The sequence below is a fragment of the Anas platyrhynchos genome, chromosome 4 (genome assembly GCF_047663525.1).
Source record: "Anas platyrhynchos isolate ZD024472 breed Pekin duck chromosome 4, IASCAAS_PekinDuck_T2T, whole genome shotgun sequence".
Classification (NCBI taxonomy): domain Eukaryota; kingdom Metazoa; phylum Chordata; class Aves; order Anseriformes; family Anatidae; genus Anas; species Anas platyrhynchos.
The window spans coordinates 46,190,901-46,210,016 of NC_092590.1; the positions used below are offsets into that span (position 1 = coordinate 46,190,901).

The 19,116-nt window shown below is 39.7% G+C and overlaps 1 protein-coding gene across 3 annotated transcripts in view; it reads right to left on the minus strand.

The window, feature by feature from the left end:
• AFG2A (AFG2 AAA ATPase homolog A) overlaps positions 1–19,116 on the minus strand; it is a 189,157-nt gene that overhangs the window by 108,490 nt on the left and 61,551 nt on the right. The gene's annotated exons all lie outside the window — the stretch shown is intronic.

Sequence of the window (19,116 nt, forward strand, 5' to 3'; positions counted from 1 at the left end):
AAACCAGGAGGTAACAGCAAATTACCGGCTTTTCTCTACATGTAACTGAGCTTTCTTGAAAAGTCAATCCACTTTATTAAAAATGTTGTTTGGAAGAAAACATGTTCCTTTAATTCTTAAAAAAAATTGCAAATACTGTATGATGTGCCATATGACTGTCCACTATAAAGCTGTCTGGGTTGGCCAATTGCAATTCACTGACTGCTCATCATTTATTTCATTATTTTATTTACAAAAGATACTGATCATCTGCTGTGTATGAAACTGTCCAAGTCACACAGAGATGTTAAAAACATCCTGCCTGTGATCTCACAAGTCTGGAGCACAGCTCCTTATTGCACCATTTCCCATATCTTCAGAAGCCATCAGATAGACCTGGGCTTGTATAAACGTAAGTTGTACGTGCCTATGCTGTATGGAGGTATTTGAAGCTAAAACAAACATGTGTTAACATTCACCTGCTGCACATGGGGTGAAGAGGGAAACAGTTCTGCACTGCTTTTCACCTTGCCTATTCACACTGTACAGAAGCAGCTGTTAGTTCTGCCCATTCACCACAAGTGGGGTATTGCAGGAAAGGGATCCCAAAGGAACTAACACAGCAAAGGGGAAAAGGTTGTTGGACAAATCTGCCATATTTCAAAGCAAATGGAAGGAGGAGGCAGAGGAAGGAGGAGGAAACAAAACCAGAGAAAGTAGTTTACCTCAAGGTCTGGTTTTTGTTTGTTTGTTAGGGGGGATAGGGGTAGAGAAGTAATTTAACAACAAAAATTGTTTTCTTTAGCTGTCTGAGTTGGAAAAAAAAAAGTTAGAAAAGGTTAAAAATGCAATAATAAGAAATCTATTTTGGTGAGTAGATATGTTTTCTTGAACACAATTAATTGCCATGCACACGTGGGATTCCTAACAAGAAATGAAATGGTTTATAATATTTAGCATGTTGGTTAATCATATGCACTTTTTGCCACAGCTCACCATGAAGGATTTAGCAATACTTCTGCAACCAACATAATGAAATATATAATAAAGGTAAACTAATAAAAGAGAAGCTCTGAACAACATACTGTCTCACAGCGCATCTGTTCTCTCACAGAGAAACTGTTCTAAACAGAAAGTCAGCAGTCATTTTTTCACAGTAGTGGTAGCCATCTCATTTTAAGATCTTATTTCACACGTATCTTTGAGAGAGAGGTCGTCATCAGTTAAACTTTACCTGCGTACTTTCATCCTTCAACCTGAGGATGTACTTAGGGACCTGGAAGTGCCATGACTTATGTGAGGATAAGAGGTTGCATTGCTTTTACATTTCGTAGGTGGCAAGGCAGACGCAAGCAAAATTTAAGGCAGTCCATGACTCACATCAAGACGGGTAAGTTACCACACGCTTACCACAGACGGATGTGCCATGCCATGGAACAGCTCCCACAGCACAGCTGACCACCTCTGCTGTTGTTTGTGTACCAAAGCTTTTGGTTCTCACTTTGTGAGGACCCTGCAAGCTGCAGGAAGCAGATGAATATCTGTACTACAAGGACTTGCATTCATTTTGAAATGTAGATGTGACAGAACACATTTATATAATATTTCTTCTGAAAATCTGAAGGGTTTTGTTATCTGGATGGACAGAAAACCCATTTTGGAATCCGGCTAAGATGCTCACCTCGGTGATGCTCTATGGCAGTGACTGCTGTGATAGCTCTCTGATGCTGTTTTCTCCACATTCAGCCAAGATTACAATCACAACGATAAAAGACCCGTTCCCTTATCGGAAAGTTGCTGTACTCCCCACACAGTTGAGATTGCTGATCTCTGAACCTCCTCCACAGCACCGCATCAGCGCTGACCACATCGCTCCATGCGCGAGCACGGCGCTGACCTATTTTTATACCATCTCTATACTGCTCGGCGTATATCTCGGCACTTTGTTTGTTTTTTGATTGTTGCTACACTCAGAGCAGATATTTTCACTGGCGTTGGGCCATCCATAAGTAATCCCTCAAACAAATACTCTGTGCTCATGAAATCGCAGACGAGACCCTCTAACATACACACACAGGAGAACAAAATAAGGCTGCAGCTGCCCGTGCGGTTCTGGTAAACTCCCAGCATCTGCCTTTACAACCTTAAATTGGCTTTTATCAGATTCTGTGTGTTTTTTAAAGCTTAAAAGAAGACTCCTCTGCGAGGAAAAGCAGAAAGCCTGTCACACGGCACGCCGCTGACAGAACAGGAACACGGGGTCACTGCCTCGTACGGTGGGCAGGGACAGGGTTTTTCTTCAGCGTTTTGCACGGTGCCCGACCCAACAGGGTCCTGGTCTGTGACCCGGGCTCGCAGCAGCCTTCCTGCACACGCTGGGGGAAGGAGCCAATCCACAGACCAGACACTTGCCATCTGGATGAGGAGAACAATTTGTGGTAGCAGGAGGATGTTGCTCCGTGCACGGAGCAGCCACCCGAAAGCCCCAGCACAGCCGCACAGCCTGCGGATTGCACTGCTGTTTGCAAGGCAGCGGAGAAATGATTTCTTTCAAGACTTGGCTTCTTCCTCTGGCCCCTAAGGAGGAATGTGGTCCAGTGGTTACCAGCATCACAACCAAACACAGGCCTCTCTGAAAGGCTGGGTGACTAAATGGATGCTATTTAAGAGCTCTAGCGCAGTTACAATTAGACCCCTGCTTCTCCACAAGTATCTAATATGACCACAAGCAACATCTCAATCATGTCATTTACAAATAGGGTGAACGCTCCCTGCTTGCCTTCCGTCTGAGATACTGTTCCACTGCGGCCATAAAATGCAGGGAATTAACATTCACTCAAGAGATTGACATGCAAGTTGTGGTTTTATTTTTATTTTTCCCCCAGACACTTTGCCCTTTCCTTTACCACCAAGGATAGAGGGGGTGCTGCTGTTATCTCGCCTCTTTCCTCTCCCCAAACCCAAAGTCTAGCTTTGTGCTTTGCAGACGAAAGACATCATGGAAAATGAGGCTCTGCAGTTAGCACACAGAAAGCAGTATGTTGTCCAGACTACCCAAAATACAGAGATGATGTTTGGAGAATTTTCTGATAAGCTCATTAAATTTGCTGAGCAAATACATTTTCCACAGCCAAATCTAGGTGAATCCTCCCAGGGAAAGCAATTCTCCTGTCTGGACCATCACCAATGCTCCAAAGATGAAGAGCCTGAGCCTGGAGTTTTTCACAGACTTGATTTAATCTTGACAAATTATTCCTTTTTTTTTTTTTTCTTTTTTCTTTTGAATTCTCAGAATCAGCTACAACACTGTCATAAAAACTTACAGAAACAAAGCACAAGCACAGACTATTTCATTTAGTGATTAACACCTGGCATTATTTCCTAGCAGTATCTACAGGTTTTGGTACCACAGCAGTCAAAGAAAGAGAACTGAAGCTTTTGGGTTTCTTTCTTGCCTATTTTACCTTTACAAATTTTACCTTGTTTGTTTTTGGGGCTTGGCTTGCATCACTCAGGGAAAAGATATAGCTACATCAGCAGAAAATCTCCTCTGCCAGCTTAGCAATGGAAGCAGAGCTCACAGACAACCTCAGCTACAGCCGCACCAGCGGCACCAGCCCCATCCAACTGCTCTAGCACACTTACAACTGTGCAAACCTTGCGAGCAGGTAAGATCCAAGCCTGATTTTGGACTGATCAATGGAAATCAGCACACTGCAGAGCTTTATATCTAAGTCACTTAGATTTCCATTAACTGAAGTTGGTGTAATTTGCATGAACTTGCACGAAAGTGCAACATTAGTTTAAATTTCTTTTCACATACACCATTGCTCCTGCTAGTCTTTTGCCAGCTGACATTTCTCTAGGAAGCATATCTTGTACAGAGATTAAAGAGAAAGAAGGAAACAAGGGTATCTTAAAAGGAAATTCCCCACATTGTTTTTCCTCTCAGACCATAAAACAGGACGAAGATGACTTCAAGATTAAACACACTGTATCTTTAGGGTGTCATTTACAGACCAGATGAACACTGAAGCGCAACTGAGAGCACAAAGACAAGAGACTGTTCTTCACAGTATTTTCATCAGAGATTTTAACTGACGAACATGTAAAGCTGCAGCTAGCAACCTCAATTTGAAGGAGAAAAATCTATCTTCCTGAAAATTGGTTTACATTTTCCACGTATTTTGGAAAAAAAGCAACCACTTCATGTGTTCTGGAGAACAGTCTTTTGCCTATGTCATATGGTAAAAACTAATGAAAGGGTAAAGAAAGAAGACCCAGTGATATGGCCCAGCCTAAACAGTGTCAAGTCAGACAACAGCAGCATTATTGTGCTATTAACTCTTACACAACTTATTTTCTCACTTTTATTTCCCACACTTTTCTTTGCTTTCTCCTGTCACCAACCAGCATTTGGGTACCGCCTATTGTTTCATTGTGTAAAGCACCTTTACTGCAGAGAAAAGTGCAGTACTTCAAAACATAGCTGTAACAGCAACACCATCTTCCTACTGAGGAAAAAAAAAAAAAAGGTTTTCTCCCATTCATTCTTTTCCCTTCTCAATTCCCTGCATCCTTCGCCATCACCACACAACAGTGACTTACCATTTAAGTATCTCCTTAGACAGGATTCTTGCTGCTCACCTGCAAATGTATGAGGAATAATGGGCGGCCAGGGCATACTAGTGAAAACCCTGCAGTGCTCCTCAGTAAGAGGCTGATGGAGAGCAGGCAGAGAGGGGAACGGAGGGTAAGCACTTGCTACCACAGCAAGCAGCACTTGCAATAATCACCAGTGACTTAAAATGAGGCAAGGTGTAACCTTTTCCTCTTAACACCAGTAGTGCTTAAAAGTTAGTGCTAGAAGATAGAGATCCAAGTCCTTTTCAAGACAAGTGCAAGTGGCCACCATGAGCACGGTTTCCCAGCAGCCTTGCATACATCTTGCCTTTCTTCAAGGAGAAAATGCAGGGATCGTGCCCAGAGGGCCCACACTTTTGACTTTTACTTTCAAAAACCAAAACAGGCCCATAAAAATCCGTAAGAACTTCATCTTCCTAGCCAACTAGGACACAAAATCTGCACCACGCTTCTCTAACAGCGTGGGAGGACTGCTAGAAGGAAGGAGAGGCATCTCCCTCGCTGCCTTTCCCTCCAGACCACAGCAGCTGTGCAGCGCTGAGGAGCACAGGAGTGCGGACGGTGCAAACAGCACATGCAAGGAACAGCTAGGGGATGACACAAAGAGTCATTCCCAAAATTACTCTTTTAGACACTTCAGCAAAGATGCGAATTTTGTTGTTCTGAAGAAATAAGTATCAAATGAAAACTATTATCAAAAGACTTTTAACCCTTTAAACAAAGGTTAGTTGTTTTTTGTTTTCTTTTTTTTTAATTAACTTTGAAATTAGTTAGACAAGTCTCCATTGCCTCTATTTATAATCTTTCTCTTCTTTAGAGGCAAAATAAATTTCAAGAATAACCAAACCGTCAGTAAGCATCAGAAACGGGCTGTTGATAATACAATCTGAATTAGTTCTGACTTGATCTCTGTTGCCTTTTATCAGCCTTGGCCATCGTAAGAACTGCGCAGTTCCACGACTGCTGCAGACAAAACCGGGACACAAAGTTTGGTGAAAACTCTCACTCCTTGTGTTTCCCCAGCCCCGCTATTTTTTTGCAAGTGATTTTGAACAGGAAGAATAGATTTACAAGGAAATTAGTACTTGCAACAAGCGCAAGTTCATCCTGACCTTTCAATTCCTTTTAACGCAGCTGCATTCTGCAGATTTGCTTTTCCGTATGACAGTACTTCAGGCTCAGTGGCAAAGCACCACACAGAGAAGTCTCCTTGCCGAAGCTACGACTTTCCCCTCATGGCTTATTAAAGCCAATCCAAGCCAGAATAATAAAAAGTAAAGAAACAAAACAAATGCATAACTGTCATTTGAAAACATATATTCTTAAAAGGCTTTAGGGGTATCATTTATGAAACACAAAGAGATTTCCTTCTTTAGCAGTGTTCCAACACATTACTCTTTCGTGCTTACTCCAAGACATGAATATACTTGCCTAAAATGTCAGCGAGGTATTTATACAAAGGCAACTCTTCAGAAACCTATTATTGTGAATACAAAACAGGAAGTACAGTAATACCACCAGTGTATGTTAAATAATGCTTAGTATATAAACTGTGCTCTTCAATTAATAAGTAGTGTTAACCCCTTTAGGGGAAAGGGAGATGTGAAGTGTGAACTGAAAATACTGACTCATGATAAAACCTTTGAGTAGTTTTCCCACAAGGTTTTTTGTTTCACTGGCTTGTTTTCTTTTTTTTTTTTTTCTTCCTTCCCATCCTAATACGAGAACACAGAGGCCAGAATTTGCAATCCAAGACGACGACTAATTTTCTAAATGAGAAAAAGCAAGGGTTGCAGTGGGGGAAAAAAGCATGAAAGTACAGTAAAATTATAGTACTATAAAAGTGTCACAACTATTTACAAAAGGATGCAAATAAAAATACCATATAAGAGTGAACATTCTTCAGCCACTTAGCTAGTATCCTACAAAACAGCAGGATTAAAAAGTTTAAAATGAATAAAAATATCTTTTTTTATAAGCATTAAGCACTGAGTTAGAGAAACATATTTTTAATATAAAAAACAACTAATTAATAAAAAACATATTACCCCATTGTGAGACAGACACTCCAGGCATAAAAGTAAAGCTCTTTCCCCACACATGTGGAATAACAAAATATTCTCAAATAGACAGACTTCTAGAATACAAGTAAGGCAACCCAATCACCAGTTTGTTCTTTGCAAAACAGCCACAGCTGCAGTAAAAAAAAAAATATAAAAAAATCAAGAGCTTCCTAAGTACAAAGACGTGCAATAAAACCACATGCAAATCCCAGATGGGCAGAAATCAAGGCTCCTCTTCTCCTAAGGTCTGACAAACCTATATCTGTTTACCAATGCATAAGAACATCTCTTCTGACACAACTCAGTCACACAGTCTGCCTTTCTCTACTGTCTTTTACGTGCACAGTATTTTGAAATCTTCATGCAAGCTAACAGATTGAACTTTGGTTTGACTGCCATCTGCTGATCCCACGTTTTGTGAACCTGAGACATCATTTGAAAATGTGCACAAAGCTTTCAACATGTTCTATGTTTTCTTCTTCCAGATCTTGGTTACAAAAAAATAAATATGGAGAATTAGAGGTAGAAGGTATTTATGTTTAAAGATAAAGTAGACCAACTGTCCTGATATCGGTTATGTTTTTGCTAATTTTCAGACAAACAACAAACACAAACAATAACTGTGTGCATGAATACAATGACTATGGAAACAAAAGCATCTAACAAGTCCATCGTGATCATGAAACAGAGAATCAGGTACAACAGCTGCTTCTGAAAGAAAAACCTAACTGTAGCAACTATTAAAAAATAATGAACACATAAAATAGTAATAGGCTACCTGACTACCTTCATACTCCTCTGCAAGGGTGAAAATCACAACAATCTATTTGGCCACAAAAATATTTGATACTATATAAAGTCCTAGTTTCATTGCATTCAAATGAAAAAAAATAACCTCACACACAAAATAACAAATTCACTTTGAGGACTCTCTCATTTTGCTGTTTTCATTCCTTCAAAACAGCTTATACTTCTTGAAGAACTGAACAGGTTGCTGATCCTGAAATGATGGGATCAAGATGAGAATACAATCCAACCCACCAGCCCATTTGGGAGTGACCATACCGTGGATGAGGACAGGACTTCAAAAGGTTTTTCTAACCAAAAATGTTTTTAAGAGTATAACACACCATTATGTTCATATTACTAGTGCTCAAGGATGAAACTGAAGTAGTAAAATGTTTATTCTCCTGTTCCATGTAGGAATGGCTGTCTTGGCTACACAACTTTAGCTTCTATAAGTGTCAGCATGTAGAAAAATCAAGTGAGTATATGTATCCAAGTAGACAGCATTAAAACCAAAGGGGTTCAGAATTGCCAAAAACAATGGCTGTTTCAACCCAGTCTGTATCCATGGTATATTTTTGCCTGATCTGATACTAACCCTAGCCACCTTTTTCTGGTTCCCAAAAGTACAGTTCTGCAAACATTCAAATATCTGCTTAGCTTTAAAGTAAAACATATGCAGAAATGATTCCTGCATTGGAAAAAAAAAAAACAAAAAAAAAAAAAAAAACACAATCTTTCACTTACAGGAAAAGAAAACAGTTACAAAGGTTTGAGTGTGGACTGAAGGAGTTCCAACAAATTTACCAAAGTCCCAGGTTGAGATCTTCTGTATCAGTATTTCTGTAAGATTCATCTGAATAAAAAGAAACTCATGGAAATCTCACCACCAAAAAAAAACAACAGGCTGACATTTGCATAAGGAGTTCAGATTTTTCTACAAGCCCAGAACTTCAGGTGGCACGCCAGGTACACAAATGCTGGTGATTCTGAATGAAACCACAACTCTTATTCTCTTAGAACAGTACTAATTAAAATAATTTCATTTAAAATTTATTCAGTGTCTCAGAACATTAATGGTCCAATTCAAATTTTGTCTTTTTTAAGAACTTAAATTACTTGTGTTGTCACAGCATTGCTGGCAGATCACATAAGAACACACAGTGTTTTATGAAAATGTGTCTGCTTAAACAATTTCTTTATTTGTGAAGTGGCATCTTATGTGAAACATATTCTGTTTTCATGTTCAAAACAAAGATGAAACAGATTCCTGTTCTCTGTAAAACCTGCAAATGATCTAGTACCAAACCTACAAACAAACCTTTGATGCTGGGCAGGGAGGGTTCTTTGCTTTTCAGTCTCTGTCCACTATACATAAAAGTAACCCAAAAAAGAGCATACTTGGAAGCAAGAGGATTCCCCTTCAGTCATGACTCAGACATAGTGGGACTGCAGAGTCATAGAAAAGGGAAGGGTTTTGTTTTTTATGAATGTTAACCAGCAATACTCTTGAGAAGCAGTCACAGAAGAGCACCTAATGCCTCAGTTGTAGTCTCTACAGCAGTTACATCTTGCTTTCATCACGATTGTGATCACTCTTATCTAGGATGCACACAGGATACAGAGGTCTTCAATAAGAAGGTGTCATTCTTCTACAGCTGCTGTGCTAGCCGTCACTGCAGCAAGGAGCACAGCCTATTTCCTCTTCACACCTACCCCTTACACAGTTCCTGCCCTCAGCAACGCTTCTAGGAGAGCAGGCAGATGAAGCAATACCATAAAACACCTCCCTGTTCATGTGAGAGTCTGCATTCTGATAGTAAAATGCACGCACAAGCATGACAAAAAAATACACTAGTTATTTTCTAAACAACAAACAAGTGCACTATTTAGCATACACCAGCACTAGCCAAGCCAGACTTTTCAGTTAAAAAAATCAAGTGTTTGACTTGAATTCTGCCGCACAAAACCAAGCCATTAGGAGTAAAATCCTGTGAAGACAATGTTTCTGGGTGAAGAATGTGATCTGCACTCTAGCTCTCCTGGGGACCACATTGCTTCTAAGCATAGGCAAGGAAGTTCAGAGAACCACAAAGAGGAACCAGTGGGGAAATTTAGGATGAAGCCAGTTACATTTCCTCACACCCACTCTAAAGGCATCATTAGCGCATGAAGACAAAACAGAAGCTCAGATATCAGATTGAAATAGTACTTAAACACTAAACCAAGTATTTAAAGACTTTAACACACTTCAATATTTAATGTATGAAAGAATGTGTTCCAATTTAAAAGAGAGAATTTTGTAAGCTAGCGCAGAGTACTTGCATTCCTTCATAAAACTAAAATAAATGGCCATTTTATAAGTGCAGTAACATGTTCCAAGGTGTGCGTTTGCCAATTACACACACCTCATATGTTGACTGATGAACACACACACCCTGGCGTGTGTTCTTGCTTACATATCTCACGTGCCTCCCTGTTAAGTAATGGAATAAGACTTGCCTCGCAAACTGGCTAACGCTGCCTCTTCTCGCTCGGTGACTTCTGCAGAAAATATTCACGGCTAAGAAAAACAACTTCTGCAGCACAGTTAAGCTATTTACAATCTGAAATATACTCTCTCTGTCTACAAGACCCAATTCTGTGCTAGCCTCCATTTGCTGTACCATTGTCAGGCGTGCTTTTTCCCCCCAGACTGGGCTGGCATTCAGCATTTTTCTGCACTGGAGCCCACCACAGAGACATGGGTTTTCTTACAGATACCTTTTTCTCACACCAGCTAGTTGCCCCCACTGGCTGGCTGTTTCACCACTACCACCTTCATGAAAAGATGGGCACGCTCATGTTCTCCACACAATGACAAGCTAGACTATGGTATGAAGACAGCCTCCTTCTAGAATATTTTTCCCCTTTGAAAAAAACAAAACAAAAAACTTTTTTTCTTGTTTTGTTTTTCTTATACTTGAAATAGCAGGCTTATTTTGAATAAATGCTGACTAGTGTGCAATTGCTCTAACAGAAAAGTATGCTTTGTAGAAAACAATAGATTTCTCAGCCTGCTGGAAGCCAATCCATGGTTTTTTTTTTCAGTCAAAAGACTTAACTCCAGAGATATAAACACCAGAACCTGCACCTCATGTGGTCATTTCTGACAGTAAGACAGAGTAAAAAGAAAACACATTGCTATGCTTATTGTTTTTCTCCCCTTCCTTTTTGGAACCTTTGTACAATAGAGTGAAGGAATTCAAATTCTCCAAGTTCATTATATTGTGTGATGCTTTATCTCTCACTCTGTTTTCAGCAAGTCCATCTGTGCTTCTCAGGAACTGTCTTCAGCTATCAGCATGCACTGGCAGGGAAGGGGCCTTTCCTATGTTATCTCTCTATAGAAACACAACACAGATCCTTTTGTCTCATCTATTTTTCCTGTATAAAATTTACATCTCATTTATCAAGGTTAATACCAAAGAAATGATATAATACAGGAGCCATGACTTTTGATGAAACTGATGTTACCTTTGATTCAAAGTAACAAGGAGGAAGACTGAGGGTGAAGAACCCTCCAACAATCTCAGGAGACTTTGCAACATTCAATAAAAGTAAATGTGAAGTGATGAAGATGGGAAATTCAGGCTTCCGTTCACATGTAAAAGAAGAGCCTCTCAGATGAACCATTACCACTTCAGAGACAGACTTTCTAGTTTTAACAGTCATGAAAACTTCAGCGTGATGCTTGGCTGCAGTCAAACAAGCAAATCAAGTGTTCAAAATTGCATACTGATAAAAGAGTAAAGAACAAAAACAGAAAGCACCACTATGCACCCATACAAAACCATGTTTCACCCATTCCTTGGACATTGTTTGCAGTCACTCAAATGTATGCATTTCTCTCAAAAAGGATATAGCAGATCTGGAAAAGGTTCAGGAAAGGGCAGCAAGGATGACCGAAGACATAAAAAAGCTTTGGTATAAGGAACAGTTGGCTTTCCTCTCATTTTGCACAGAGCCACCTTGCTCACCTATTCCAGTTTTTCAGAAGTTGACTTATTTTAACGAAAGGATTACATAACTTCATAGCAAGGTGGAAGGGTGTGCACAAGGGAAAGGTAAAGTTTCAGATTTGCATATCAGCTACTCTGAGAGCCAACTGCTCTGCTAGAAACAGAGCACAGAGAAATATACAACTGGGAAACAGACGCATAGCGTGGATTGAAAAGCATAAATCCTGTGTCTTCTGTGAGAAAATAAAAATCATCATCAGCTCTGTTTGGAAACACTCGAGAATACCCACAGAGCTGTTTTGTTGTTGTTTATTGGTGGTGGTTTTGTTTTTTGTCATTTTTTTTTTGACTTGTTGATGAAACATCGACAAGAGCACTGCAGTGATGTTTCACTTTATCTCTTCCATCTGTGAAGTGATAGGTACTTACTTTGCCTTCCCTTCTCTTAGCAGGGTTCTGGAAGGTATTCTGGCAAGCAACACAGAACCATATTCATATACACATGCCATAGTGTCTAAGCCAGCAATGGCTGCAACCCTCTGAAGAAACAGCCCGGTGTTTCAACAGGTTTATTTACCTCTATTTATCATCATACTTCATTAGTTCTCTGCCTCTTTGTCTTCACCTAAAAAAAAAACCCTCTGGTGGCACTGAAACAAGTTCTGTCATCCTTCTCTATCATCTTGCCAACCCAGTTTCCAAACACAGTTTCCAAAGCAAAACTCCATGTACAGGAAAAAACAAAGCAGATGTGGGGAAAAAAAAAAAAGAAATGGAGGGGCATAGGAATGAAAAAGACTTGTTTTTACAAAGTTACAGATGCTGATATGAGTTTACAGGGAAAAATACCAGTAGTTAGCAGTGTGAACTTAATGTGTACAATTAATTTCAAAACGGATTTTTCTCTTCCCCAAAATATCTTTTTATAATATGTTTTTTATGTTGGAATTATAATTTAGAATGAAGATATTAATGGAAAAATGAACTCTGCATCCTATCTGAAGTAGCAAGAGCTGTTTTAAACTGTTTTCTGTATGCCTGGCATAAACATGCTTCTCTGTAACACAAAGCTTAATTCACCATGGATGGTGTGCACTTGCAATTACAACAAAAGAAGTAACTACACCCTGTTTAATTAAATTCTTCAGGTAAGTAAGAACGTGTAACAGACTCAAGCCCCGAAAGGAGCAGTCACTTCAGATTTTCAGAAGTGAAGAGTGGACTCATATCAACCATTGCTTGGCATCACTGAATCAAAATACTCATTTGGCTTTCAGACACTTCTCTCTCAATTGACTTCAAAGACCTTGTAGTCTACATGGTTTTCTAGGCTACTTCAAAAATTTAGGAAACTTGTGATTCTGAAACAGTTTCTACAGTTGTAAATACATCAAATACACGGAGCTTCAAATAAGGTTTTGTTATTAAACTGCATTGGCATATGCAACCCTGAGGTACTCTGGTGACCTACAAAATCATTCACCAAGCTTGCACTGATCACAAGAGATGTTAATGTCTCATTTGTATGAGAACAGAGCCCTAGGTTTGTGCTCCTGCACATATGCATAACAAACCTTCCACATACCTTATGAAAATGATATACTATGAATCAATGACTCAGATCGTTCCTTTTTTCTTTAATACTATATTATTACAGTACTGAGTTCATTTAGTTTGATGTTAAAGTCTTTTTAATAACTAAGATCTTACAGAAAGAACACGTTTTTCTTAAACAAACCCATTCTCTTTTGTTGTTATACTTACTGCACACGAATGGTATTTCTACTTGTGCCTAAGCAGTACATGTCAGATGTACAAGACATCAGCTTTTATCACTGCTGGAGCAAATAAAATGTAAAGTTGGAGCTCTTTCAACATGAAAAAAAAAATCAGCTAGTGGAAACTGCCTATAAAGTCCTATTTTTCTTTCTCCCCATAGAAATTTCACAAAAAATATACTACTCATCAACTGAATGGGCTAATGATAACATCCAATATCCATAAAGTACCTTAACCAAAAAGCTTACTGATATCCTTACTGAGAAACAAGTGCATATCAACTAATCCCTACATTCAACAGCTCTTCGGAGTCCCTTACTAATGTAAAAAGTTTGATCGTGTTCCAACTTGCTCATTATAAAGCTCTGAGGTTCAGAGATTTTCTAAGCCTAAAACTAAAACATAAGAGGTCACCACCTTAACGTGTACAAGCAAACAGTGAAACTGTACACCAGCCACCTCCTGCTCCTCTCTCCCAGCACAGTCCCAAGCTGTACTCAGGTGTGATGAATACAAAACCCGGGTTACGGACAATGCTAAGCCTTCTGCTTCACCATGACTTCCATTTTTACTAAAACATTTTTCACTCTATTAGGAGAGAGAGAAATATCAGCACTTATTATTATGTAAAATGATGGGTGACTTCTATAAGGTCACGCATTTAGTAGTTTATGCTATTATGAGCTTTGACCTTCTTGTCCTTTCCAAACTGGCTGCCTGCCTTCAACTGATTTGTTTTGTAATGTTCCAGTCAAAACATTTCAGCTGTTGCATGAGAAGGAGACCAGGAAAAATATGTCGCTTTGTTTATAATTTTTAAAACTTAATAAAATGACTTCACCCTAACCTTTGGAGGGAGGTCTTGAGTTCTGACCATGTTAGAAGGATTTGAAACATCTTAATTTGAAAAAGCTTTGTGAGATTTCCTGACATTTAGCAGATACATTTTCCAAGTTTTGACCACTGAAAGATTGAAACTACCAAGACTCAAGGAGTCTGCAGGCCATGTTGCATCCAGGCTCCCAAAATTACAGCAGGAAAATGACCTCTCCTCTCATTGGAGTTGCCTGAATCTAGTCAAGCAGGAGGAGGAGAAAGAGGATACCAGAGCCAGCACCGGAAGGAACAAGAGACATATGAGGAATGAAAACACTGAAACCAAGAGTTCGAACACTGGGGCAAAACCAAGGCTCATTAAGAAAGGACTAATTATGGGAACCCAAAAGGAAAAAGACACAGAGAATTCTGGCAGGGCAGGCAGATAAAGATGAGATAAAACCTGGGGAGATTATTCAGATGACTGAGAAGAGCTACAGTTTTGGGGAGAAAGACTGTGAAAAACAAAACACATTCAAGAACAAGCAAAAAAGTTGATATCAATGGAGCAAAAAAATTAGGAGCAAGGATCATACTGAGGATAGATGATGGTTTGCTGAATGTCAAGAGGTCAGGAGATAAAGGAAAAACAAACCAAGATGATACTGGATAAAGAGAGAGAAGGCAAACTGAATACGGAGATGACACAAGGAAATAATATGAGGGAATAGTTATGGATATGGGATATTAGAAGAAACATTACTACTGAAAAAGTCGTTTATCTACCTATTCCTATATTCTCAGAAAATATCTTGGGTAACAGGTGAAAGTCCCATTCTTGCCTAGTAGGCACCACAAAGAACAGTAAAGGAGTTGAATACAGTTGTCAATTTACCAATTATTTCAAGCAAACAAGTTTTCTGTGGCAGATCTAGAGGGTCCTGTACTGCTGATAACCATGAAGATACCGATAGGATATTACACCAGGGGCTCTGGATGCTCACTCCAGAAACTAGTAATTGTTCACCTGATTTGAAACAGTGTAAATCAAAGCTCTTAAAAGTAAGGAAATGTAAGTAGTAGGGCAATTAAAGTAGAGGCCATCATAATGACTTGTAAAAATAATTTTCTAAATTAATGCAATTTAATTAATCATGCACAATGAATAACGCTTTAATTAAGGTAATTAAAGATGGCATGATGATGCACATGCACAATGAAGAATGAACGGAGGTTGTACACGCAACCTCACCTATGGCAGTTCTGAATTCACGAGAGCTCAACAAGCACAATGTGCTCTGTAATGCAATTTTAATATAGCATACACAAAAAACTATACGCGTACTGCACACTTCATCCACAACAAGGAAGGCTGGGCAGAAGACCAAGTGCAAACCAAGCCCTAAATGGGTCCGTGGCCACAGCCCAAGTACCCTAATTGCGGCCATTGCTCTAGCTCTGTAGCTGAAAGGACCACACTAACATCCTTTCCAGAGTCATTCCACAAATATTTAAAAAGCAAGTCCTCTTGGAACATCTCTTCCTTAACTATTATCGCTACCTTAATGAAGCTTAATAAATATAAAAAGATTCATGCTGTCCAACACATTGACTGTGAAATACGCCTCACTGCACTTTGCTCATCTGCCAGGGGGCACTGATCCCCACCAAGGCCTCGACAGCTCCTGAGGATGCTCCTTCAGGAACAAAGCCAAGCCCAGCACCCCAGCTGCACCCTCCTCCACGCGACCCCAACACTTGACATGAGCAAATTGGAAGGATTTAGCAGGAAGACATTAGCATCCCGTGGGCTGTTCTCAAGTAATTCAGATAGGAAGCTAAAACTTGTGCCTTTACAAGCAGTTGCACAAGTTTTAGGGGTTAAAGATCACTGTACAGGTACATGAAACCACCATAAAATTGGTATTGCTTCTCTAGATAAAGGTGCTTTGTTTCGCACTAAACACACATGAAGAATACAGATGACCTAACCCAATGTTTAGGATTTTATACCCTGTTTATAGGTACTGCTCAAATCCACTTCATTTTTAGAGGTACAATTCATGTTAACCCCAAAACATATGTTCTCATGTTCTCTTAGCATCATTTTCATGACAGAATTGAAAGAAAGAAACACAAAACCACGTAACAACCTGGTATCACCATTACGGACTCATTGAACTGAGGATGGTATTCACACACATACCAATCTGAGAGCCTTTCAGATTTCCTACTTTGTTAATAATTTGGAGGCTTTCTGACCTGTTGTGCTCCTCATCTGGACTTTGTGAGGCTGGGAGGTACGAGAAAGAACAAACTTTGGCCCATGGCCCTTACCTTCCCCTTTTTTATTTTATTTTTTATTTTTTTACTTTTCCAAATGAAATAAATATGCCTTGATACCTTCAAATCAGTTTTCTGGCACGTGTTGGAGAGAAGTCTATGAAAGTTATTAGTGATGCTAAAATACACGACTGAGTCAATGTAAGGAATGCTTTCCGTTATAAAGAATAAGAGCAGGCATATTTACTTTTCTGTTCTATTTGAAGTAAAACTATTATATTTTTACATACACTGTTTGGTTGTATGTTTTCACAGACAAAATAAAGCCAATTTATCCTGGCCCTATACTATATCTGTTAAAGGAGAAAATATGCAGCCCAGCAAGTTTTCCCTCCAACCCTTCTTTTCAGGCAAGTAATAAATCTTGAGTGAAAAAGTCACAGTGCTCTTCAGCTGTCACCACTAAGATTCTGTTTTTTAAAACCAGAGCAGCCTTAAGGCTGATTTACTACTCAGTCCTCCACACTCTGACAATCGATGCTGGAAACAAAAATCACTTTTGCACACCTGGAAATATTTTATTTGCTGTACTGGTGAGAAAACAAAGTTTTCATCAGCGAGGGGGGTGGGGAGGAGAGAGCTTCAGGTGAATCTTAAAACCCAGTTCTTGACTTAAAGAGAAACTTCATAAATATGCCCACGAACACAGAAACTGCCTCGGCATTCAAACAGGGTGGTAAAGCTCTTCAGGGATTCTCGGGTCACTCTGCAATCCAGCCTCAAATCAACAACTCGGAGGTCTTGGCCAGTAAACAGCAGTGCTCATCATCTGTATCTATTTAGACTTTTCAGTTTGGCAGGTGAAAAGAATTTGTGACAATTTTAAAATCATTTCACTTACTCTTTTGCCTTTTTTCTTTTAAACAAACTTATAAAGCTCTTAATCACCCTAAGATGTAAACAACTTACATTAATAACGGTAAGATTAGACTCTGAGAAACAGCTACTTTCCAGAGCACCTCTTGGCCCTGGTCAGAATTGCAAGTTTAACTGCATTAAGGGTAAAACCCAAACACATACCAGAGAAAAGCAATTGAAGGAAAATGTGATGGTGCCAAGATTGTGAAATGATTTCAGAATATCAGATCCTTTTTTCAATGGCATGTAGTTTGATATCATTTTTCCCTAAAGCTTCATTTTCTGAAAATTTATTATATGCTCCAGAACAATCTTGTCTTCAAAAGAAATCCCACATCTTCTGTTATTTCAAAGAACCATGCTTGCACCTGGGCAAAATGATGTAAGCACTCTAGGTGCTGGCTGACTAAAAAGTCACAAGACACAAAATCTCTCTTCTCTATTTTTAATCCCAGGGCTTTAGAATAATATGAGGAGTGCCCTTTGACGAGCAGAGAGGCATTTCACTGTTTAAAGTAAAAAAAAATATATATATATATATTTAAAAAAAAAAGGAAAAAATAATGGTTCAGCAGTATGGAGAGGCATGGTGATTGCATTTACATGCTTTGATTGCTATTCTGAAATACATTCCCACCTGTTCTATTCTAGTGATGACTACAAAGCCCATATACAAATGAAGACTGATTTCAGTAATATGATATCAGGCAAGGCATGTAGTTTAAAAAATCACTTGTTAGTTATCCCCAGTGGTCCCCAGAATGGACTTCAACTCTAGTAACTTAGCAGTACCAAATGAAATAAATAACAAGGCTTCACTCTAACTCATGTTTACTTGGTACTAGTTTATCCAACTATCACGAAATATTTTGCCAAGCCTTAAGTATCCCAACACTGTCTCCTTCTAAAAGGCACCCAACTCTTGTGCCACTGGTCTTCCAAACCTGGATGAAATCGGCATAGAGGCAATACTGAGAAGTGGCAGCCAGAGGCATATCCTAGCTCCCTGGCTGGGACTCAGCTCACCTGACTGCTTCTCCTCAAACCAAACCCAATGCAGAGCACAATGAATAGGTAGAAATACTTACGTTTCCCTCTCTAGAGTCCTAATGCCATTTAGCAGTTCCCCTTCACAAGTCTGTGTACAATTCTACCTGTGCTGAAGTACCTAAAGCAGCAGGGAGAGGTAGGATGGTTTGTAGAGCTGATGGCACCAGCCTCTTCTCAGAGATACACACTAGGGCGACAGGCACAGGTTGCAGCAAGCTAGACTGCTAGATAGAAGGAAAAGAAAGAAACACACTCTTCATGGTGAGGATGGTCAAACATGGAGCAGGTGCCCAGAGAGGCTGTGAAATCTCCATCCTTGGAGAAACTCAAAGGTCTCCTGGACGAGTCCTGAGCGACATTGAAGTTGGCCCTGCTCAAGCAGGAGGTTGGACCATAAGACCTCCAGGGCTCCTTCCAACCTGGAGCTATGATCTTGGATCAAACTTGGGGGCAGGGGGTTACAGAGGGGGAACACAGCACACAGCTGGTGGGTAACATGGCTCCTAACTCCACAGGCCCACACCGTATTTGGGAAGACCGAAATCCTACCAAGTCAGGCTGTAACATAGGAAGGCCCTCTCGTAAAAAATATCTGACCAAAACAGGTATCACAGATAGGTAAGCATGTAAACAGAAGAACATAGAGCATGACAGTGAGCTGGGTTACTGCCACTGCATCTGACTTGCTAAGCATGCTTGCAGTGTCACCTGCTTTATAACAGCACACACACGTTTCCAGACAATAAGGAATAAATATGCAAGATTCTTTCCTATTTCTTTTAACTTGTAAAACGGCA